The sequence below is a fragment of the Chiloscyllium punctatum genome, chromosome 4, assembly GCF_047496795.1.
Source record: "Chiloscyllium punctatum isolate Juve2018m chromosome 4, sChiPun1.3, whole genome shotgun sequence".
Lineage (NCBI taxonomy): Eukaryota > Metazoa > Chordata > Chondrichthyes > Orectolobiformes > Hemiscylliidae > Chiloscyllium > Chiloscyllium punctatum.
The window spans coordinates 107,290,788-107,317,407 of NC_092742.1; positions in this window are offsets into that span (position 1 = coordinate 107,290,788).

The window sequence follows — 26,620 nt, forward strand, 5'->3', positions numbered from 1 at the left end:
TTCATTCTAAGAAACAAAACGTAGTCGTTCAATTGTTGAATTAAGCTTCAAACATACATTCAGTGATTCAAACGCTTTTGATTGATTCAATGAAACAAACTGCACGACATGATTCAATAATTATAGCTTCTCTCTTTCATTCAATGTCTCCAGCCAAATACATTCATTGACAGAAACAAACTATATCATTCAATGATACAAACGTTATTCACTGCTTCAATGAGTTGAGCTTCTCTCATTCCTTCAATGCCTCAAGCTTAACTTATTCATTGTAAGAAACAAAATGTATTCGTTCAATTGTTGAATTCAGCCTCAAACATACATTCAATGAATCAAACGTTTTTCATTGATTCAATGAAACAAACTTAACTCATTCTTTGTAAGAAACAAAATGTATTCGTTCAATTGTTGAATTAAGCCTCAAACATACATTCAATGAATCTAACGTTTTTCATTGATTCAATGAAACAAACTGCCCGAGATGATTCAATAATTATTCCTTCTCTCTTTCATTCAATTTCTCCAACTTAATCCAGTCAATGAAAGAAACATACCATATTCATTCATTCAATGAAAGAAACGTTCGTGTTCGTGTTCGGGTTAGGGTTAGCGTTAGGCTTAGGGTTAGGGTTAGGGTTGTGTTATTGTTAGGGTCAGGATTAGGGTCAGGGTTAGGTTTAGGTTGAGGGTTAGCTGCTCTCATTCATTCAATGCCTTGAGCATAACTCATTCATTGAAAGAAACATACGGTATTCATTCAATTGTTGAATGAAACTGCAATCGTACATTCAATGAATTTAACGTTATTCATTGATTCAGTGCAAAAACCTGCACGAGGTGATTCAATGAACATGGCTCCGCTCTTTCATTTAATATCACCAGATAAAATCATTCATTGAAAGAAACTAACTGTATTCATTCATTGAAACAAACGTTATTCATTGATTCAATGAGTTGAGCTTCTCTTATTCATTCAATGCTCAAGCTTAACTCATTCATTGTAAGAAACAAAATGTAGTCGTTCAATTGTTGAATTAAGCTTCAAACATACATTCAATGAAACAAACTGCGCGAGATGATTCAATAAACATACCTCCGATCTTTCATTCAATGTCTTCAGCCATACCATTCGTTGAAAGAAACAAACTGTATTCATTCAATGAAACAAACGTCATTCATTAATTCAATGAGTTGAGCTTCTCTCATTCTTTCAATGCCTCAAGCTTAAATCATTCATTGTAAGAAACAAAATGTAGTCGTTCAATTGTTGAATTAAGCTTCAAACATACATTCAATGATTCAAACGCTTTTCATTGATTGAATCAAACAAACTGCAAGAGTTGATTCAATGATTAGAACTTCTCTCTTTTATTCAATGTGTCCAGCTCCATACATTCATTGACTCAAACAAACTGCATTCGTTCATTCAATGAAACAAACGTTATTCATAGCTTCGCTTCTCTCATTCATTCAATGCCTCAACTTAACTCATTCATTGTAAGAAACAAAATGTATTCGTTCAATTGTTGAATTAAGCCTCAAACATACATTCAATGAATCAAACGTTTTTCATTGATTCAATGAAACAAACTTCACGAGATGATTCAATGATTAGAACTCCTCTGTTGTATTCAATATCTCTAGCTTAATACAGTCACTGAAAGAAACAAACTGTATTCATTCATTCAATGAACAAACGTTATTCATTGATTAAATGAGTTGAGCTTCTCTCATTCATTCAATGCTTCAAGCTTAACTCATACATTGTAAGAAACAAAATGTATTCGTTCGATTGCTGAATTAAGCCTCAGACATACATTCAATGAATGAAACGTTTTTCATTGATTCAATGAAACAAACTTAACTCATTCTTTGTAAGAAACAAAATGTATTCGTTCGATTGCTGAATTAAGCCTCAAACATACATTCAATGAATGAAACGTTTTTCATTTATTCAATGAAACAAACTGCACAAGATGATTCAATGAATAGAACTTCTCTCTTTCATTCATTGTCTCCAGCGTCAGACATTCATTGACAGAAACAAACTGTATTCATTCATTCAATGAAACAAACGTTATTCATTCATTCAATGAGTTGAGCTTCTCTCATTCATTCAATGCCTCAAGATTAACTCAATCATTGGAAGAAACAAAATGTAGTCGTTCAATTGTTGTATGAAAAATCCATCGTACTTTCAATGAATCAAACGTTGTTGATTGATAAATTTAAACAAACTGCTCGAGGTGAATCAATAAACACAGCTTCGCTCTTTCATTCAATATCACCAGATAAAATCATTCATTGAATGAAACTAACTATATTCATTCATTGAAACAAACGTTATTCATTGATTCAATGAGTTGAGCTTCTCTTATTCATTCAATGCCTCAAGCTTAACTCAATCATTGAATGAAACAAACCGTATTCGTTCAATTGTTGAATGAAACATCTATCAAACTTTTAATGAATCAAACGTTATTCATTGATTCAAGCAAAGTGCACGAGATGATTCAATAATTATAGCTTCTCTCTTTCATTCAATGTCTCCAGCCAAATACATTCATTGACAGAAACAAACTATATCATTCAATGATACAAACGTTATTCATTGATTCAATGAGTTGAGTTTCTCTCATTCTTTCTACGCCTCAAGACTAACTCATTCATTCTAAGAAACAAAACGTAGTCGTTCAATTGTTGAATTAAGCTTCAAACATACATTCAGTGATTCAAACGCTTTTGATTGATTCAATGAAACAAACTGCACGACATGATTCAATAATTATAGCTTCTCTCTTTCATTCAATGTCTCCAGCCAAATACATTCATTGACAGAAACAAACTATATCATTCAATGATACAAACGTTATTCACTGCTTCAATGAGTTGAGCTTCTCTCATTCCTTCAATGCCTCAAGCTTAACTTATTCATTGTAAGAAACAAAATGTATTCGTTCAATTGTTGAATTCAGCCTCAAACATACATTCAATGAATCAAACGTTTTTCATTGATTCAATGAAACAAACTTAACTCATTCTTTGTAAGAAACAAAATGTATTCGTTCAATTGTTGAATTAAGCCTCAAACATACATTCAATGAATCTAACGTTTTTCATTGATTCAATGAAACAAACTGCCCGAGATGATTCAATAATTATTCCTTCTCTCTTTCATTCAATTTCTCCAACTTAATCCAGTCAATGAAAGAAACATACCATATTCATTCATTCAATGAAAGAAACGTTCGTGTTCGTGTTCGGGTTAGGGTTAGCGTTAGGCTTAGGGTTAGGGTTAGGGTTGTGTTATTGTTAGGGTCAGGATTAGGGTCAGGGTTAGGTTTAGGTTGAGGGTTAGCTGCTCTCATTCATTCAATGCCTTGAGCATAACTCATTCATTGAAAGAAACATACGGTATTCATTCAATTGTTGAATGAAACTGCAATCGTACATTCAATGAATTTAACGTTATTCATTGATTCAGTGCAAAAACCTGCACGAGGTGATTCAATGAACATGGCTCCGCTCTTTCATTTAATATCACCAGATAAAATCATTCATTGAAAGAAACTAACTGTATTCATTCATTGAAACAAACGTTATTCATTGATTCAATGAGTTGAGCTTCTCTTATTCATTCAATGCTCAAGCTTAACTCATTCATTGTAAGAAACAAAATGTAGTCGTTCAATTGTTGAATTAAGCTTCAAACATACATTCAATGAAACAAACTGCGCGAGATGATTCAATAAACATACCTCCGATCTTTCATTCAATGTCTTCAGCCATACCATTCGTTGAAAGAAACAAACTGTATTCATTCAATGAAACAAACGTCATTCATTAATTCAATGAGTTGAGCTTCTCTCATTCTTTCAATGCCTCAAGCTTAAATCATTCATTGTAAGAAACAAAATGTAGTCGTTCAATTGTTGAATTGAGCTTCAAACATACATTCAATGATTCAAACGCTTTTCATTGATTGAATCAAACAAACTGCAAGAGTTGATTCAATGATTAGAACTTCTCTCTTTTATTCAATGTGTCCAGCTCCATACATTCATTGACTCAAACAAACTGCATTCGTTCATTCAATGAAACAAACGTTATTCATAGCTTCGCTTCTCTCATTCATTCAATGCCTCAACTTAACTCATTCATTGTAAGAAACAAAATGTATTCGTTCAATTGTTGAATTAAGCCTCAAACATACATTCAATGAATCAAACGTTTTTCATTGATTCAATGAAACAAACTTCACGAGATGATTCAATGATTAGAACTCCTCTGTTGTATTCAATATCTCTAGCTTAATACAGTCACTGAAAGAAACAAACTGTATTCATTCATTCAATGAACAAACGTTATTCATTGATTAAATGAGTTGAGCTTCTCTCATTCATTCAATGCTTCAAGCTTAACTCATACATTTTAAGAAACAAAATGTATTCGTTCGATTGCTGAATTAAGCCTCAAACATACATTCAATGCATGAAACGTTTTTCATTGATTCAATGAAACAAACTTAACTCATTCTTTGTAAGAAACAAAATGTATTCGTTCGATTGCTGAATTAAGCCTCAAACATACATTCAATGAATGAAACGTTTTTCATTGATTCAATGAAACAAACTGCACAAGATGATTCAATGATTAGAACTTCTCTCTTTCATTCAATGTCTCCAGCCAAATACATTCATTGACAGAAACAAACTATATCATTCAATGATACAAACGTTATTCATTGATTCAATGAGTTGAGTTTCTCTCATTCTTTCTACGCCTCAAGACTAACTCATTCATTCTAAGAAACAAAACGTAGTCGTTCAATTGTTGAATTAAGCTTCAAACATACATTCAGTGATTCAAACGCTTTTGATTGATTCAATGAAACAAACTGCACGACATGATTCAATAATTATAGCTTCTCTCTTTCATTCAATGTCTCCAGCCAAATACATTCATGGACAGAAACAAACTATATCATTCAATGATACAAACGTTATTCATTGCTTCAATGAGTTGAGCTTCTCTCATTCCTTCAATGCCTCAAGCTTAACTCATTCATTGTAAGAAACAAAATGTATTCGTTCAATTGTTGAATTCAGCCTCAAACATACATTCAATGAATCAAACGTTTTTCATTGATTCAATGAAACAAACTTAACTCATTCTTTGTAAGAAACAAAATGTATTCGTTCAATTGTTGAATTAAGCCTCAAACATACATTCAATGAATCTAACGTTTTTCATTGATTCAATGAAACAAACTGCCCGAGATGATTCAATAATTATTCCTTCTCTCTTTCATTCAATTTCTCCAACTTAATCCATTCAATGAAAGAAACATACCACATTCATTCATTCAATGAAAGAAACGTTCGTGTTCGGGTTAGGGTTAGGGTTAGCGTTAGGCTTAGGGTTAGGGTTAGGGTTGTGTTATTGTTAGGGTCAGGGTTAGGGTCAGGGTACAGGTCAGGGTTTCGTTTAGGTTTAGGGTTAGCTGCTCTCATTCATTCAATGCCTCGAGCTTAACTCATTCATTGAAAGAAACATACGGTATTCATTCAATTGTTGAATGAAACTGCAATCGTACATTCAATGAATTTAACGTTATTCATTGATTCAATGCAAAAACCTGCACGAGGTGATTCAATGAACATGGCTCCGCTCTTTTATTTAACATCACCAGATAAAATCATTCATTGAAAGAAACTAACTGTATTCATTCATTGAAACAAACGTTATTCATTGATTCCATGAGTTGAGCTTCTCTTATTCATTCAGTGCTCAAGCTTAACTCATTCATTGTAAGAAACAAAATGTAGTCGTTCAATTGTTGAATTAAGCTTCAAACATACATTCAATGAAACAAACTGCGCGAGATGATTCAATAAACATACCTCCGATCTTTCATTCAATGTCTTCAGCCATACCATTCGTTGAAAGAAACAAACTGTATTCATTCAATGAAACAAACGTCATTCATTGATTCAATGAGTTGAGCTTCTCTCATTCTTTCAATGCCTCAAGCTTAAATCATTCATTGTAAGAAACAAAATGTAGTCGTTCAATTGTTGAATTAAGCTTCAAACATACATTCAATGAAACAAACTGCGCGAGATGATTCAATAAACATACCTCCGATCTTTCATTCAATGTCTTCAGCCATACCATTCGTTGAAAGAAACAAACTGTATTCATTCAATGAAACAAACGTCATCATTAATTCAATGAGTTGAGCTTCTCTCATTCTTTCAATGCCTCAACTTAACTCATTCATTGTAAGAAACAAAATGTGTTCGTTCAATTGTTGAATTAAGCCTCAAACATACATTCAATGAATCAAACGTTTTTCATTGATTCAATGAAACAAACTTCACGAGATGATTCAATGATTAGAACTCCTCTGTTGTATTCAATATCTCTAGCTTAATACAGTCACTGAAAGAAACAAACTGTATTCATTCATTCAATGAACAAACGTTATTCATTGATTTAATGAGTTGAGCTTCTCTCATTCATTCAATGCTTCAAGCTTAACTCATACATTGTCAGAAACAAAATGTATTCGTTCGATTGCTGAATTAAGCCTCAAACATACATTCAATGAATGAAACGTTTTTCATTGATTCAATGAAACAAACTTAACTCATTCTTTGTAAGAAACAAAATGTATTCGTTCGATTGCTGAATTAAGCCACAAATATACATTCAATGAATGAAACGTTTTTCACTGATTCAATGACACAAACTGCACGAGATGATTCAATGATTAGAACTTCTCTCTTTCATTCATTGTCTCCAGCGTCAGACATTCATTGACAGAAACAAACTGTATTCATTCATTCAATGAAACAAACGTTATTTATTCATTCAATGAGTTGAGCTTCTCTCATTCCTTCAATGCCTCACGCTTAACTCATTCATTGTAAGAAACAAAATGCATTCGTTCAATTATTGAATTCAGTTTCAAACATACATTCAATGAATCAAACGTTTTTCATTGATTCAATGAAACAAACTTAACTCATTCTTTGTAAGAAACAAAATGTATTCGTTCAATTGTTGAATTAAGCCTCAAACATACATTCAATGAATCAAACGTTTTCATTGATTCAATGAAACAATCTGCACGAGATGATTCAATGATTGGAACTTCTCTCTTTCATTCAATGTCTCCAGCGTCAGACATTTATTGACAGAAACAAACTGTATTCATTCATTCAAGGAAACAAACGTTATTCATTGATTCAATGAGTTGAGCTTCTCTCATTCATTAAATGCCTCAAGCTTCACTCAATCAGTGAAAGAAACAAACCGTATTCGTTCAATTGTTGTATGAAACATCCATCATACTTTCAATGAATCAAACGTTATTCATTGATTCAATGAAACAAACTGCCCGAGATGATTCAATAATTATTCCTTCTCTCTTTCATTCAATTTCTCCTGGTAAATCCATTCAATGAAAGAAATATACCATATTCATTCATTCAATGTACGAAACGTTCGTGTTCGGGTTAGGGTTAGTGTTAGCATTAGGTTTAGAGTTAGGGTTAGGGTTAGTGTTAGGGTTAGGCCTCAAATTCGTTCGTTTGCTGAATTAAGCCTCAAACATACATTCAATGAATGAAACGTTTTTCATTGATTCAATGAAACAAACTTAACTCGTTCTTTGTAAGAAACAAAATGTATTCGTTCGATTGCTGAATTATGCCTCAAACATACATTCAATGAATGAAACGTTTTTCATTGATTCAATGAAACAATCTGTACGAGATGATTCAATGATTAGAACTTCTCTCTTTCATTCATTGTCTCCAGCGTCAGACATTCATTTACAGAAACAAACTGTATTCATTCATTCAATGAGTTGAGCTTCTCTCATTCATTGAATGCCTCAAGCTTTACTCATTCAGTGTAAGAAACAAAATGTAGTCGATCAATTGTTGAATTAAGCTTCAAACATACATTCAATGAAACAAACTGCGAGAGATGATTCAATAAACATACCTCCGATCTTTCATTCAATGTCTTCAACCATATCATTCGTTGAAAGAAACAAACTGTATTCATTCAATGAAACAAACGTCATTCATTAATTCAATGAGTTGAGCTTCTCTCATTCTTTCAATGCCTCAAGCTTATATCATTCATTGTAAGAAACAGAATGTAGTCGTTCAATTGTTGAATTAAGCTTCGAACATACATTCAATGATTCAAACGCTTTTCATTGATTGAATCAAACTAACTGCAAGAGTTGATTCAATGATTAGAACTTCTCTCTTTTATTCAATGTGTCCAGCTCCATACATTCATTGACTCAAACAAACTGCATTCGTTCATTCAATGAAACAAACGTTATTCATAGCTTCGCTTCTCTCATTCATTCAATGCCTCAACTTAACTCATTCATTGTAAGAAACAAAATGTATTCGTTCAATTTTTGAATTAAGCCTCAAACATACATTCAATGAATCAAACGTTTTTCATTGATTCAATGAAACAAACTGCACGAGATAATTCAATGATTAGAACTTCTCTCTTTCATTCATTGTCTCCAGCGTCAGACATTCATTGACAGAAACAAACTGTATTCATTCATTCAATGAAACAAACGTTATTCATTCATTCAATGAGTTGAGCTTCTCTCATTCATTCAATGCCTCAAGCTTAACTCAATCATTGGAAGAAACAAAATGTAGTCGTTCAATTGTTGTATGAAACATCCATCGTACTTTCAATGAATCAAACGTTGTTGTTTGATTAAATGAAACAAACTGCACGAGGTGATTCAATAAACACAGCTTCGCTCTTTCATTCAATATCACCAGATAAAATCATTCATTGAATGAAACTAACTATATTCATTGATTGAAACAAACGTTATTCAGTGATTCAATGAGTTGAGCTTCTCTTATTCATTCAATGCCTCAAGCTTAACTCAATCATTGAATGAAACAAACCGTTTTCGTCCAATTGTTGAATGAAACATCCATCATACTTTTAATGAATCAAACGTTATTCATTGATTCAAACAAACTACACGAGATGATTCAATAATTATAGCTTCTCTCTTTCATTCAATGTCTCCAGCCAAATACATTCATTGACAGAAACAAACTATATCATTCAATGATACAAACGTTATTCATTGCTTCAATGAGTTGAGTTTCTCTCATTCTTTCAACGCCTCAAGACTAACTCATTCATTCTAAGAAACAAAACGTAGTCGTTCAATTGTTGAATTAAGCTTCAAACATACATTCAGTGATTCAAACGCTTTTGATTGATTCAATGAAACAAACTGCACGAGATGATTCAATAATTATAGCTTCTCTCTTTCATTCAATGTCTCCAGCCAAATACATTCATTGACAGAAACAAACTATATCATTCAATGATACAAACGTTATTCATTGCTTCAATGAGTTGAGCTTCTCTCATTCCTTCAATGCCTCAAGCTTAACTCATTCATTGTAAGAAACAAAATGTATTCGTTCAATTGTTGAATTCAGCCTCAAACATACATTCAATGAATCAAACGTTTTTCATTGATTCAATGAAACAAACTTAACTCATTCTTTGTAAGAAACAAAATGTATCCGTTCAATTGTTGAATTAAGCCTCAAACATACATTCAATGAATCAAACGTTTTTCATTGATTCAATGAAACAAACTGCCCGAGATGATTCAATAATTATTCCTTCTCTCTTTCATTCAATTTCTCCAACTTAATCCATTCAATGAAAGAAACATACCATATTCATTCATTCAATGAAAGAAACGTTCGTGTTCGTGTTCGGGTTAGGGTTAGCGTTAGGCTTAGCGTTAGGGCTAGGGTTGTGTTATGGTTAGGGTCAGGGTTAGGGTCAGGGTACAGGTCAGGGTTTGGTTTAGGTTTAGGGTTAGCTGCTCTCATTCATTCAATGCCTCGAGCTTAACTCATTCATTGAAAGAAACATACGGTATTCATTCAATTGTTGAATGAAACTGCAATCGTACATTCAATGAATTTAACGTTATTCATTGATTCAATGCAAAAACCTGCACGAGGTGATTCAATGAACATGGCTCCGCTCTTTTATTTAACATCACCAGATAAAATCATTCATTGAAAGAAACTAACTGTATTCATTCATTGAATCAAACGTTATTCATTGATTCAATGAGTTGAGCTTCTCTTATTCATTCAATGCTCAAGCTTAACTCATTCATTGTAAGAAACAAAATGTAGTCGTTCAATTGTTGAATTAAGCTTCAAACATACATTCAATGAAACAAACTGCGCGAGATGATTCAATAAACATACCTCCGATCTTTCATTCAATGTCTTCAGCCATACCATTCGTTGAAAGAAACAAACTGTATTCATTCAATGAAACAAACGTCATTCATTGATTCAATGAGTTGAGCTTCTCTCATTCTTTCAATGCCTCAAGCTTAAATCATTCATTGTAAGAAACAAAATGTAGTCGTTCAATTGTTGAATTAAGCTTCAAACATACATTCAATGATTCAAACGCTTTTCATTGATTGAATCAAACAAACTGCAAGAGTTGATTCAATGATTAGAACTTCTCTCTTTTATTCAATGTGTTCAGCTCCATACATTCATTGACTCAAACAAACTGCATTCGTTCATTCAATGAAACAAACGTTATTCATAGCTTCGCTTCTCTCATTCATTCAATCCCTCAACTTAACTCATTCATTGTAAGAAACAAAATGTATTCGTTCAATTTTTGAATTAAGCCTCAAACATACATTCAATGAATCAGACGTTTTTCATTGATTCAATGAAACAAACTTCACGAGATGATTCAATGATTAGAACTCCTCTGTTGTATTCAATATCTCTAGCTTAATACAGTCACTGAAAGAAACAAACTGTATTCATTCATTCAATGAACAAACGTTATTCATTGATTAAATGAGTTGAGCTTCTCTCATTCATTCAATGCTTCAAGCTTAACTCATACATTGTAAGAAACAAAATGTATTCGTTCGATTGCTGAATTAAGCCTCAAACATACATTCAATGAATGAAACGTTTTTCATTGATTCAATGAAACAAACTTAACTCATTCTTTGTAAGAAACAAAATGTATTCGTTCGATTGCTGAATTAAGCCTCAAACATACATTCAATGAATGAAACGTTTTTCATTGATTCAATGAAACAAACTGCACGAGATGATTCAATGATTAGAACTTCTCTCTTTCATTCATTGTCTCCAGCGTCAGACATTCATTGACAGAAACAAACTGTGTTCATTCATTCAATGAAACAAACGTTATTCATTCATTCAATGAGTTGAGCTTCTCTCATTCATTCAATGCCTCAAGCTTAACTCAATCATTGGAAGAAACAAAATGTAGTCGTTCAATTGTTGTATGAAAAATCCATCGTACTTTCAATGAATCAAACGTTGTTGATTGATTAAATGAAACAAACTGCACGAGGTGATTCAATAAACACAGCTTCGCTCTTTCATTCAATATCACCAGATAAAATCATTCATTGAATGAAACTAACTATATTCATTCATTGAAACAAACGTTATTCATTGATTCAATGAGTTGAGCTTCTCTTATTCATTCAATGCCTCAAGCTTAACTCAATCATTGAATGAAACAAACCGTATTCGTCCAATTGTTGAATGAAACATCCATCATACTTTTAATGAATCAAACGTTATTCATTGATTCAAACAAACTACACGAGATGATTCAATAATTATAGCTTCTCTCTTTCATTCAATGTCTCCAGCCAAATACATTCATTGACAGAAACAAACTATATCATTCAATGATACAAACGTTATTCATTGATTCAATGAGTTGAGTTTCTCTCATTCTTTCAACGCCTCAAGACTAACTCATTCATTCTAAGAAACAAAACGTAGTCGTTCAATTGTTGAATTAAGCTTCAAACATACATTCAATGATTCAAACGCTTTTGATTGATTCAATGAAACAAACTGCACGAGATGATTCAATAATTATAGCTTCTCTCTTTCATTCAATGTCTCCAGCCAAATACATTCATTGACAGAAACAAACTATATCATTCAATGATACAAACGTTATTCATTGCTTCAATGAGTTGAGCTTCTCTCATTCCTTCAATGCCTCAAGCTTAACTCATTCATTGTAAGAAACAAAATGTATTCGTTCAATTGTTGAATTCAGCCTCAAACATACATTCAATGAATCAAACGTTTTTCATTGATTCAATGAAACAAACTTAACTCATTCTTTGTAAGAAACAAAATGTATCCGTTCAATTGTTGAATTAAGCCTCAAACATACATTCAATGAATCAAACGTTTTTCATTGATTCAATGAAACAAACTTCACGAGATGATTCAATGATTAGAACTCCTCTGTTGTATTCAATATCTCTAGCTTAATACAGTCACTGAAAGAAACAAACTGTATTCATTCATTCAATGAACAAACGTTATTCATTGATTAAATGAGTTGAGCTTCTCTCATTCATTCAATGCTTCAAGCTTAACTCATACATTTTAAGAAACAAAATGTATTCGTTCGATTGCTGAATTAAGCCTCAAACATACATTCAATGCATGAAACGTTTTTCATTGATTCAATGAAACAAACTTAACTCATTCTTTGTAAGAAACAAAATGTATTCGTTCGATTGCTGAATTAAGCCTCAAACATACATTCAATGAATGAAACGTTTTTCATTGATTCAATGAAACAAACTGCACAAGATGATTCAATGATTAGAACTTCTCTCTTTCATTCAATGTCTCCAGCCAAATACATTCATTGACAGAAACAAACTATATCATTCAATGATACAAACGTTATTCATTGATTCAATGAGTTGAGTTTCTCTCATTCTTTCTACGCCTCAAGACTAACTCATTCATTCTAAGAAACAAAACGTAGTCGTTCAATTGTTGAATTAAGCTTCAAACATACATTCAGTGATTCAAACGCTTTTGATTGATTCAATGAAACAAACTGCACGACATGATTCAATAATTATAGCTTCTCTCTTTCATTCAATGTCTCCAGCCAAATACATTCATGGACAGAAACAAACTATATCATTCAATGATACAAACGTTATTCATTGCTTCAATGAGTTCAGCTTCTCTCATTCCTTCAATGCCTCAAGCTTAACTCATTCATTGTAAGAAACAAAATGTATTCGTTCAATTGTTGAATTCAGCCTCAAACATACATTCAATGAATCAAACGTTTTTCATTGATTCAATGAAACAAACTTAACTCATTCTTTGTAAGAAACAAAATGTATTCGTTCAATTGTTGAATTAAGCCTCAAACATACATTCAATGAATCTAACGTTTTTCATTGATTCAATGAAACAAACTGCCCGAGATGATTCAATAATTATTCCTTCTCTCTTTCATTCAATTTCTCCAACTTAATCCATTCAATGAAAGAAACATACCACATTCATTCATTCAATGAAAGAAACGTTCGTGTTCGGGTTAGGGTTAGGGTTAGCGTTAGGCTTAGGGTTAGGGTTAGGGTTGTGTTATTGTTAGGGTCAGGGTTAGGGTCAGGGTACAGGTCAGGGTTTCGTTTAGGTTTAGGGTTAGCTGCTCTCATTCATTCAATGCCTCGAGCTTAACTCATTCATTGAAAGAAACATACGGTATTCATTCAATTGTTGAATGAAACTGCAATCGTACATTCAATGAATTTAACGTTATTCATTGATTCAATGCAAAAACCTGCACGAGGTGATTCAATGAACATGGCTCCGCTCTTTTATTTAACATCACCAGATAAAATCATTCATTGAAAGAAACTAACTGTATTCATTCATTGAAACAAACGTTATTCATTGATTCCATGAGTTGAGCTTCTCTTATTCATTCAGTGCTCAAGCTTAACTCATTCATTGTAAGAAACAAAATGTAGTCGTTCAATTGTTGAATTAAGCTTCAAACATACATTCAATGAAACAAACTGCGCGAGATGATTCAATAAACATACCTCCGATCTTTCATTCAATGTCTTCAGCCATACCATTCGTTGAAAGAAACAAACTGTATTCATTCAATGAAACAAACGTCATTCATTGATTCAATGAGTTGAGCTTCTCTCATTCTTTCAATGCCTCAAGCTTAAATCATTCATTGTAAGAAACAAAATGTAGTCGTTCAATTGTTGAATTAAGCTTCAAACATACATTCAATGATTCAAACGCTTTTCATTGATTGAATCAAACAAACTGCAAGAGTTGATTCAATGATTAGAACTTCTCTCTTTTATTCAATGTGTCCAGCTCCATACATTCATTGACTCAAACAAACTGCATTCGTTCATTCAATGAAACAAACGTTATTCATAGCTTCGCTTCTCTCATTCATTCAATGCCTCAACTTAACTCATTCATTGTAAGAAACAAAATGTGTTCGTTCAATTGTTGAATTAAGCCTCAAACATACATTCAATGAATCAAACGTTTTTCATTGATTCAATGAAACAAACTTCACGAGATGATTCAATGATTAGAACTCCTCTGTTGTATTCAATATCTCTAGCTTAATACAGTCACTGAAAGAAACAAACTGTATTCATTCATTCAATGAACAAACGTTATTCATTGATTTAATGAGTTGAGCTTCTCTCATTCATTCAATGCTTCAAGCTTAACTCATACATTGTCAGAAACAAAATGTATTCGTTCGATTGCTGAATTAAGCCTCAAACATACATTCAATGAATGAAACGTTTTTCATTGATTCAATGAAACAAACTTAACTCATTCTTTGTAAGAAACAAAATGTATTCGTTCGATTGCTGAATTAAGCCACAAATATACATTCAATGAATGAAACGTTTTTCACTGATTCAATGACACAAACTGCACGAGATGATTCAATGATTAGAACTTCTCTCTTTCATTCATTGTCTCCAGCGTCAGACATTCATTGACAGAAACAAACTGTATTCATTCATTCAATGAAACAAACGTTATTTATTCATTCAATGAGTTGAGCTTCTCTCATTCCTTCAATGCCTCACGCTTAACTCATTCATTGTAAGAAACAAAATGCATTCGTTCAATTATTGAATTCAGTTTCAAACATACATTCAATGAATCAAACGTTTTTCATTGATTCAATGAAACAAACTTAACTCATTCTTTGTAAGAAACAAAATGTATTCGTTCAATTGTTGAATTAAGCCTCAAACATACATTCAATGAATCAAACGTTTTCATTGATTCAATGAAACAATCTGCACGAGATGATTCAATGATTGGAACTTCTCTCTTTCATTCAATGTCTCCAGCGTCAGACATTTATTGACAGAAACAAACTGTATTCATTCATTCAAGGAAACAAACGTTATTCATTGATTCAATGAGTTGAGCTTCTCTCATTCATTAAATGCCTCAAGCTTCACTCAATCAGTGAAAGAAACAAACCGTATTCGTTCAATTGTTGTATGAAACATCCATCATACTTTCAATGAATCAAACGTTATTCATTGATTCAATGAAACAAACTGCCCGAGATGATTCAATAATTATTCCTTCTCTCTTTCATTCAATTTCTCCTGGTAAATCCATTCAATGAAAGAAATATACCATATTCATTCATTCAATGTACGAAACGTTCGTGTTCGGGTTAGGGTTAGTGTTAGCATTAGGTTTAGAGTTAGGGTTAGGGTTAGTGTTAGGGTTAGGCCTCAAATTCGTTCGTTTGCTGAATTAAGCCTCAAACATACATTCAATGAATGAAACGTTTTTCATTGATTCAATGAAACAAACTTAACTCGTTCTTTGTAAGAAACAAAATGTATTCGTTCGATTGCTGAATTATGCCTCAAACATACATTCAATGAATGAAACGTTTTTCATTGATTCAATGAAACAATCTGTACGAGATGATTCAATGATTAGAACTTCTCTCTTTCATTCATTGTCTCCAGCGTCAGACATTCATTTACAGAAACAAACTGTATTCATTCATTCAATGAGTTGAGCTTCTCTCATTCATTGAATGCCTCAAGCTTTACTCATTCAGTGTAAGAAACAAAATGTAGTCGATCAATTGTTGAATTAAGCTTCAAACATACATTCAATGAAACAAACTGCGAGAGATGATTCAATAAACATACCTCCGATCTTTCATTCAATGTCTTCAACCATATCATTCGTTGAAAGAAACAAACTGTATTCATTCAATGAAACAAACGTCATTCATTAATTCAATGAGTTGAGCTTCTCTCATTCTTTCAATGCCTCAAGCTTATATCATTCATTGTAAGAAACAGAATGTAGTCGTTCAATTGTTGAATTAAGCTTCGAACATACATTCAATGATTCAAACGCTTTTCATTGATTGAATCAAACTAACTGCAAGAGTTGATTCAATGATTAGAACTTCTCTCTTTTATTCAATGTGTCCAGCTCCATACATTCATTGACTCAAACAAACTGCATTCGTTCATTCAATGAAACAAACGTTATTCATATCTTCGCTTCTCTCATTCATTCAATGCCTCAACTTAACTCATTCATTGTAAGAAACAAAATGTATTCGTTCAATTTTTGAATTAAGCCTCAAACATACATTCAATGAATCAAACGTTTTTCATTGATTCAATGAAACAAACTGCACGAGATAATTCAATGATTAGAACTTCCCTCTTTCATTCATTGTCTCCAGCGTCAGACATTCATTGACAGAAACAAACTGTATTCATTCATTCAATGAAACAAACGTTATTCATTCATTCAATGAGTTGAGCTTCTCTCATTCATTCAATGCCTCAAGCTTAACTCAATCATTGGAAGAAACAAAATGTAGTCGTTCAATTGTTGTATGAAACATCCATCGTACTTTCAATGAATCAAACGTTGTTGTTTGATTAAATGAAACAAACTGCACGAGGTGATTCAATAAACACAGCTTCGCTCTTTCATTCAATATCACCAGATAAAATCATTCATTGAATGAAACTAACTATATTCATTGATTGAAACAAACGTTATTCAGTGATTCAATGAGTTGAGCTTCTCTTATTCATTCAATGCCTCAAGCTTAACTCAATCATTGAATGAAACAAACCGTTTTCGTCCAATTGTTGAATGAAACATCCATCATACTTTTAATGAATCAAACGTTATTCATTGATTCAAACAAACTGCACGAGATGATTCAATAATTATAGCTTCTCTCATCCATTCAATGTCTCCAGCCAAATACATTCATTGACAGAAACAAACTATATCATTCAATGATACAAACGTTATTCATTGATTCAATGAGTTGAGTTTCTCTCATTCTTTCAACGCCTCAAGACTAACTCATTCATTCTAAGAAACAAAACGTAGTCGTTCAATTGTTGAATTAAGCTTCAAACATACATTCAGTGATTCAAACGCTTTTGATTGATTCAATGAAACAAACTGCACGAGATGATTCAATAATTATAGCTTCTCTATTTCATTCAATGTCTCCAGCCAAATACATTCATTGACAGAAACAAACTATATCATTCAATGATACAAACGTTATTCATTGCTTCAATGAGTTGAGCTTCTCTCATTCCTTCAATGCCTCAAGCTTAACTCATTCATTGTAAGAAACAAAATGTATTCGTTCAATTGTTGAATTCAGCCTCAAACATACATTCAATGAATCAAACGTTTTTCATTGATTCAATGAAACAAACTTAACTCATTCTTTGTAAGAAACAAAATGTATTCGTTCAATTGTTGAATTAAGCCTCAAACATACATTCAATGAATCTAACGTTTTTCATTGATTCAATGAAACAAACTGCCCGAGATGATTCAATAATTATTCCTTCTCTCTTTCATTCAATTTCTCCAACTTAATCCATTCAATGAAAGAAACATACCACATTCATTCATTCAATGAAAGAAACGTTCGTGTTCGGGTTAGGGTTAGGGTTAGCGTTAGGCTTAGGGTTAGGGTTAGGGTTGTGTTATTGTTAGGGTCAGGGTTAGGGTCAGGGTACAGGTCAGGGTTTCGTTTAGGTTTAGGGTTAGCTGCTCTCATTCATTCAATGCCTCGAGCTTAACTCATTCATTGAAAGAAACATACGGTATTCATTCAATTGTTGAATGAAACTGCAATCGTACATTCAATGAATTTAACGTTATTCATTGATTCAATGCAAAAACCTGCACGAGGTGATTCAATGAACATGGCTCCGCTCTTTTATTTAACATCACCAGATAAAATCATTCATTGAAAGAAACTAACTGTATTCATTCATTGAAACAAACGTTATTCATTGATTCCATGAGTTGAGCTTCTCTTATTCATTCAGTGCTCAAGCTTAACTCATTCATTGTAAGAAACAAAATGTAGTCGTTCAATTGTTGAATTAAGCTTCAAACATACATTCAATGAAACAAACTGCGCGAGATGATTCAATAAACATACCTCCGATCTTTCATTCAATGTCTTCAGCCATACCATTCGTTGAAAGAAACAAACTGTATTCATTCAATGAAACAAACGTCATTCATTGATTCAATGAGTTGAGCTTCTCTCATTCTTTCAATGCCTCAAGCTTAAATCATTCATTGTAAGAAACAAAATGTAGTCGTTCAATTGTTGAATTAAGCTTCAAACATACATTCAATGATTCAAACGCTTTTCATTGATTGAATCAAACAAACTGCAAGAGTTGATTCAATGATTAGAACTTCTCTCTTTTATTCAATGTGTCCAGCTCCATACATTCATTGACTCAAACAAACTGCATTCGTTCATTCAATGAAACAAACGTTATTCATAGCTTCGCTTCTCTCATTCATTCAATGCCTCAACTTAACTCATTCATTGTAAGAAACAAAATGTGTTCGTTCAATTGTTGAATTAAGCCTCAAACATACATTCAATGAATCAAACGTTTTTCATTGATTCAATGAAACAAACTGCACAAGATGATTCAATGATTAGAACTTCTCTCTTTCATTCATTGTCTCCAGCGTCAGACATTCATTGACAGAAACAAACTGTATTCATTCATTCAATGAAACAAACGTTATTCATTCATTCAATGAGTTGAGCTTCTCTCATTCATTCAATGCCTCAAGCTTAACTCAATCATTGGAAGAAACAAAATGTAGTCGTTCAATTGTTGTATGAAAAATCCATCGTACTTTCAATGAATCAAACGTTTTTGATTGATTAATTGAAACAAACTGCTCGAGGTGATTCAATAAACACAGCTTCGCTCTTTCATTCAATATCACCAGATAAAATCATTCATTGAATGAAACTAACTATATTCATTCATTGAAACAAACGTTATTCATTGATTCAATGAGTTGAGCTTCTCTTATTCATTCAATGCCTCAAGCTTAACTCAATCATTGAATGAAACAAACCGTATTCGTCCAATTGTTGAATGAAACATCCATCAAACTTTTAATGAATCAAACGTTATTCATTGATTCAAGCAAAGTGCACGAGATGATTCAATAATTATAGCTTCTCTCTTTCATTCAATGTCTCCAGCCAAATACATTCATTGACAGAAACAAACTATATCATTCAATGATACAAACGTTATTCATTGATTCAATGAGTTGAGTTTCTCTCATTCTTTCTACGCCTCAAGACTAACTCATTCATTCTAAGAAACAAAACGTAGTCGTTCAATTGTTGAATTAAGCTTCAAACATACATTCAGTGATTCAAACGCTTTTGATTGATTCAATGAAACAAACTGCACGACATGATTCAATAATTATAGCTTCTCTCTTTCATTCAATGTCTCCAGCCAAATACATTCATGGACAGAAACAAACTATATCATTCAATGATACAAACGTTATTCTTTGCTTCAATGAGTTGAGCTTCTCTCATTCCTTCAATGCCTCAAGCTTAACTCATTCATTGTAAGAAACAAAATGTATTCGTTCAATTGTTGAATTCAGCCTCAAACATACATTCAATGAATCAAACGTTTTTCATTGATTCAATGAAACAAACTTAACTCATTCTTTGTAAGAAACAAAATGTATTCGTTCAATTGTTGAATTAAGCCTCAAACATACATTCAATGAATCAAACGTTTTTCATTGATTCAATGAAACAAACTGCCCGAGATGATTCAATAATTATTCCTTCTCTCTTTCATTCAATTTCTCCAACTTAATCCAGTCAATGAAAGAAACATACCACATTCATTCATTCAATGAAAGAAACGTTCGTGTTCGGGTTAGGGTTAGGGTTAGCGTTAGGCTTAGGGTTAGGGTTAGGGTTGTGTTATTGTTAGGGTCAGGGTTAGGGTCAGGGTTTGGTTTAGGTTTAGGGTTAGCTGCTCTCATTCATTCAATGCCTCGAGCTTAACTCATTCATTGAAAGAAACATACGGTATTCATTCAATTGTTGAATGAAACTGCAATCGTACATTCAATGAATTTAACGTTATTCATTGATTCAGTGCAAAAACCTGCACGAGGTGATTCAATGAACATGGCTCCGCTCTTTCATTTAATATCACCAGATAAAATCATTCATTGAAAGAAACTAACTGTATTCGTTCATTGAAACAAACGTTATTCATTGATTCAATGAGTTGAGCTTCTCTGATTCAGTCAATGCTCAAGCTTAACTCATTCATTGTAAGAAACAAAATGTAGTCGTTCAATTGTTGAATTAAGCTTCAAACATACATTCAATGAAACAAACTGCGCGAGATGATTCAATAAACATACCTCCGATCTTTCATTCAATGTCTTCAGCCATACCATTCGTTGAAAGAAACAAACTGTATTCATTCAATGAAACAAACGTCATTCATTAATTCAATGAGTTGAGCTTCTCTCATTCTTTCAATGCCTCAAGCTTAAATCATTCATTGTAAGAAACAAAATGTAGTCGTTCAATTGTTGAATTAAGCTTCAAACATACATTCAATGATTCAAACGCTTTTCATTGATTGAATCAAACTAACTGCAAGAGTTGATTCAATGATTAGAACTTCTCTCTTTTATTCAATGTGTCCAGCTCCATACATTCATTGACTCAAACAAACTGCATTCGTTCATTCAATGAAACAAACGTTATTCATAGCTTCGCTTCTCTCATTCATTCAATGCCTCAACTTAACTCATTCATTGTAAGAAACAAAATGTATTCGTTCAATTGTTGAATTAAGCCTCAAACATGCATTCAATGAATCAAACGTTTTTCATTGATTCAATGAAACAAACTGCACAAGATGATTCAATGATTAGAACTTCTCTCTTTCATTCATTTTCTCCAGCGTCAGACATTCATTGACAGAAACAAACTGTATTCATTCATTCAATGAAACAAACGTTATTCATTCATTCAATGAGTTGAGCTTCTCTCATTCATTCAATGCCTCAAGCTTAACTCAATCATTGGAAGAAACAAAATGTAGTCGTTCAATTGTTGTATGAAAAATCCATCGTACTTTCAATGAATCAAACGTTTTTGATTGATTAAATGAAACAAACTGCTCGAGGTGATTCAATAAACACAGCTTCGCTCTTTCATTCAATATCACCAGATAAAATCATTCATTGAATGAAACTAACTATATTCATTCATTGAAACAAACGTTATTCATTGATTCAATGAGTTGAGCTTCTCTTATTCATTCAATGCCTCAAGCTTAACTCAATCATTGAATGAAACAAACCGTATTCGTCCAATTGTTGAATGAAACATCCATCAAACTTTTAATGAATCAAACGTTATTCATTGATTCAAGCAAAGTGCACGAGATGATTCAATAATTATAGCTTCTCTCTTTCATTCAATGTCTCCAGCCAAATACATTCATGGACAGAAACAAACTATATCATTCAATGATACAAACGTTATTCATTGATTCAATGAGTTGAGTTTCTCTCATTCTTTCTACGCCTCAAGACTAACTCATTCATTCTAAGAAACAAAACGTAGTCGTTCAATTGTTGAATTAAGCTTCAAACATACATTCAGTGATTCAAACGCTTTTGATTGATTCAATGAAACAAACTGCACGACATGATTCAATAATTATAGCTTCTCTCTTTCATTCAATGTCTCCAGCCAAATACATTCATGGACAGAAACAAACTATATCATTCAATGATACAAACGTTATTCTTTGCTTCAATGAGTTGAGCTTCTCTCATTCCTTCAATGCCTCAAGCTTAACTCATTCATTGTAAGAAACAAAATGTATTCGTTCAATTGTTGAATTCAGCCTCAAACATACATTCAATGAATCAAACGTTTTTCATTGATTCAATGAAACAAACTTAACTCATTCTTTGTAAGAAACAAAATGTATTCGTTCAATTGTTGAATTAAGCCTCAAACATACATTCAATGAATCAAACGTTTTTCATTGATTCAATGAAACAAAATGCCCGAGTTGATTCAATAATTATTCCTTCTCTCTTTCATTCAATTTCTCCAACTTAATCCAGTCAATGAAAGAAACATACCACATTCATTCATTCAATGAAAGAAACGTTCGTGTTCGGGTTAGGGTTAGGGTTAGCGTTAGGCTTAGGGTTAGGGTTAGGGTTGTGTTATTGTTAGGGTCAGGGTTAGGGTCAGGGTTTGGTTTAGGTTTAGGGTTAGCTGCTCTCATTCATTCAATGCCTCGAGCTTAACTCATTCATTGAAAGAAACATACGGTATTCATTCAATTGTTGAATGAAACTGCAATCGTACATTCAATGAATTTAACGTTATTCATTGATTCAATGCAAAAACCTGCACGAGGTGATTCAATGAACATGGCTCCGCTCTTTCATTTAATATCACCAGATAAAATCATTCATTGAAAGAAACTAACTGTATTCGTTCATTGAAACAAACGTTATTCATTGATTCAATGAGTTGAGCTTCTCTGATTCAGTCAATGCTCAAGCTTAACTCATTCATTGTAAGAAACAAAATGTAGTCGTTCAATTGTTGAATTAAGCTTCAAACATACATTCAATGAAACAAACTGCGCGAGATGATTCAATAAACATACCTCCGATCTTTCATTCAATGTCTTCAGCCATACCATTCGTTGAAAGAAACAAACTGTATTCATTCAATGAAACAAACGTCATTCATTAATTCAATGAGTTGAGCTTCTCTCATTCTTTCAATGCCTCAAGCTTAAATCATTCATTGTAAGAAACAAAATGTAGTCGTTCAATTGTTGAATTAAGCTTCAAACATACATTCAATGATTCAAACGCTTTTCATTGATTGAATCAAACTAACTGCAAGAGTTGATTCAATGATTAGAACTTCTCTCTTTTATTCAATGTGTCCAGCTCCATACATTCATTGACTCAAACAAACTGCATTCGTTCATTCAATGAAACAAACGTTATTCATAGCTTCGCTTCTCTCATTCATTCAATGCCTCAACTTAACTCATTCATTGTAAGAAACAAAATGTATTCGTTCGATTGCTGAATTAAGCCTCACACATACATTCAATGAATCAAACGTTTTTCATTGATTCAATGAAACAAACTGCACAAGATGATTCAATGATTAGAACTTCTCTCTTTCATTCATTGTCTCCAGCGTCAGACATTCATTGACAGAAACAAACTGTATTCATTCATTCAATGAAACAAACGTTATTCATTCATTCAATGAGTTGAGCTTCTCTCATTCATTCAATGCCTCAAGCTTAACTCAATCATTGGAAGAAACAAAATGTAGTCGTTCAATTGTTGTATGAAAAATCCATCGTACTTTCAATGAATCAAACGTTTTTGATTGATTAATTGAAACAAACTGCTCGAGGTGATTCAATAAACACAGCTTCGCTCTTTCATTCAATATCACCAGATAAAATCATTCATTGAATGAAACTAACTATATTCATTCATTGAAACAAACGTTATTCATTGATTCAATGAGTTGAGCTTCTCTTATTCATTCAATGCCTCAAGCTTAACTCAATCATTGAATGAAACAAACCGTATTCGTCCAATTGTTGAATGAAACATCCATCAAACTTTTAATGAATCAAACGTTATTCATTGATTCAAGCAAAGTGCACGAGATGATTCAATAATTATAGCTTCTCTCTTTCATTCAATGTCTCCAGCCAAATACATTCATTGACAGAAACAAACTATATCATTCAATGATACAAACGTTATTCATTGATTCAATGAGTTGAGTTTCTCTCATTCTTTCTACGCCTCAAGACTAACTCATTCATTCTAAGAAACAAAACGTAGTCGTTCAATTGTTGAATTAAGCTTCAAACATACATTCAGTGATTCAAACGCTTTTGATTGATTCAATGAAACAAACTGCACGACATGATTCAATAATTATAGCTTCTCTCTTTCATTCAATGTCTCCAGCCAAATACATTCATTGACAGAAACAAACTATATCATTCAATGATACAAACGTTATTCTTTGCTTCAATGAGTTGAGCTTCTCTCATTCCTTCAATGCCTCAAGCTTAACTCATTCATTGTAAGAAACAAAATGTATTCGTTCAATTGTTGAATTCAGCCTCAAACATACATTCAATGAATCAAACGTTTTTCATTGATTCAATGAAACAAACTTAACTCATTCTTTGTAAGAAACAAAATGTATTCGTTCAATTGTTGAATTAAGCCTCAAACATACATTCAATGAATCAAACGTTTTTCATTGATTCAATGAAACAAACTGCCCGAGATGATTCAATAATTATTCCTTCTCTCTTTCATTCAATTTCTCCAACTTAATCCAGTCAATGAAAGAAACATACCACATTCATTCATTCAATGAAAGAAACGTTCGTGTTCGGGTTAGGGTTAGGGTTAGCGTTAGGCTTAGGGTTAGGGTTAGGGTTGTGTTATTGTTAGGGTCAGGGTTAGGGTCAGGGTTTGGTTTAGGTTTAGGGTTAGCTGCTCTCATTCATTCAATGCCTCGAGCTTAACTCATTCATTGAAAGAAACATACGGTATTCATTCAATTGTTGAATGAAACTGCAATCGTACATTCAATGAATTTAACGTTATTCATTGATTCAGTGCAAAAACCTGCACGAGGTGATTCAATGAACATGGCTCCGCTCTTTCATTTAATATCACCAGATAAAATCATTCATTGAAAGAAAATAACTGTATTCGTTCATTGAAACAAACGTTATTCATTGATTCAATGAGTTGAGCTTCTCTGATTCAGTCAATGCTCAAGCTTAACTCATTCATTGTAAGAAACAAAATGTAGTCGTTCAATTGTTGAATTAAGCTTCAAACATACATTCAATGAAACAAACTGCGCGAGATGATTCAATAAACATACCTCCGATCTTTCATTCAATGTCTTCAGCCATACCATTCGTTGAAAGAAACAAACTGTATTCATTCAATGAAACAAACGTCATTCATTAATTCAATGAGTTGAGCTTCTCTCATTCTTTCAATGCCTCAAGCTTAAATCATTCATTGTAAGAAACAAAATGTAGTCGTTCAATTGTTGAATTAAGCTTCAAACATACATTCAATGATTCAAACGCTTTTCATTGATTGAATCAAACTAACTGCAAGAGTTGATTCAATGATTAGAACTTCTCTCTTTTATTCAATGTGTCCAGCTCCATACATTCATTGACTCAAACAAACTGCATTCGTTCATTCAATGAAACAAACGTTATTCATAGCTTCGCTTCTCTCATTCATTCAATGCCTCAACTTAACTCATTCATTGTAAGAAACAAAATGTATTCGTTCAATTGTTGAATTAAGCCTCAAACATACATTCAATGAATCAGACGTTTTTCATTGATTCAATGAAACAAACTTCACGAGATGATTCAATGATTAGAACTCCTCTGTTGTATTCAATATCTCTAGCTTAATACAGTCACTGAAAGAAACAAACTGTATTCATTCATTCAATGAACAAACGTTATTCATTGATTAAATGAGTTGAGCTTCTCTCATTCATTCATTGCTTCAAGCTTAACTCATACATTGTAAGAAACAAAATGTATTCGTTCGATTGCTGAATTAAGCCTCACACATACATTCAATGAATCAAACGTTTTTCATTGATTCAATGAAACAAACTGCACAAGATGATTCAATGATTAGAACTTCTCTCTTTCATTCATTGTCTCCAGCGTCAGACATTCATTGACAGAAACAAACTGTATTCATTCATTCAATGAAACAAACGTTATTCATTCATTCAATGAGTTGAGCTTCTCTCATTCATTCAATGCCTCAAGCTTAACTCAATCATTGGAAGAAACAAAATGTAGTCGTTCAATTGTTGTATGAAAAATCCATCGTACTTTCAATGAATCAAACGTTTTTGATTGATTAATTGAAACAAACTGCTCGAGGTGATTCAATAAACACAGCTTCGCTCTTTCATTCAATATCACCAGATAAAATCATTCATTGAATGAAACTAACTATATTCATTCATTGAAACAAACGTTATTCATTGATTCAATGAGTTGAGCTTCTCTTATTCATTCAATGCCTCAAGCTTAACTCAATCATTGAATGAAACAAACCGTATTCGTCCAATTGTTGAATGAAACATCCATCAAACTTTTAATGAATCAAACGTTATTCATTGATTCAAGCAAAGTGCACGAGATGAT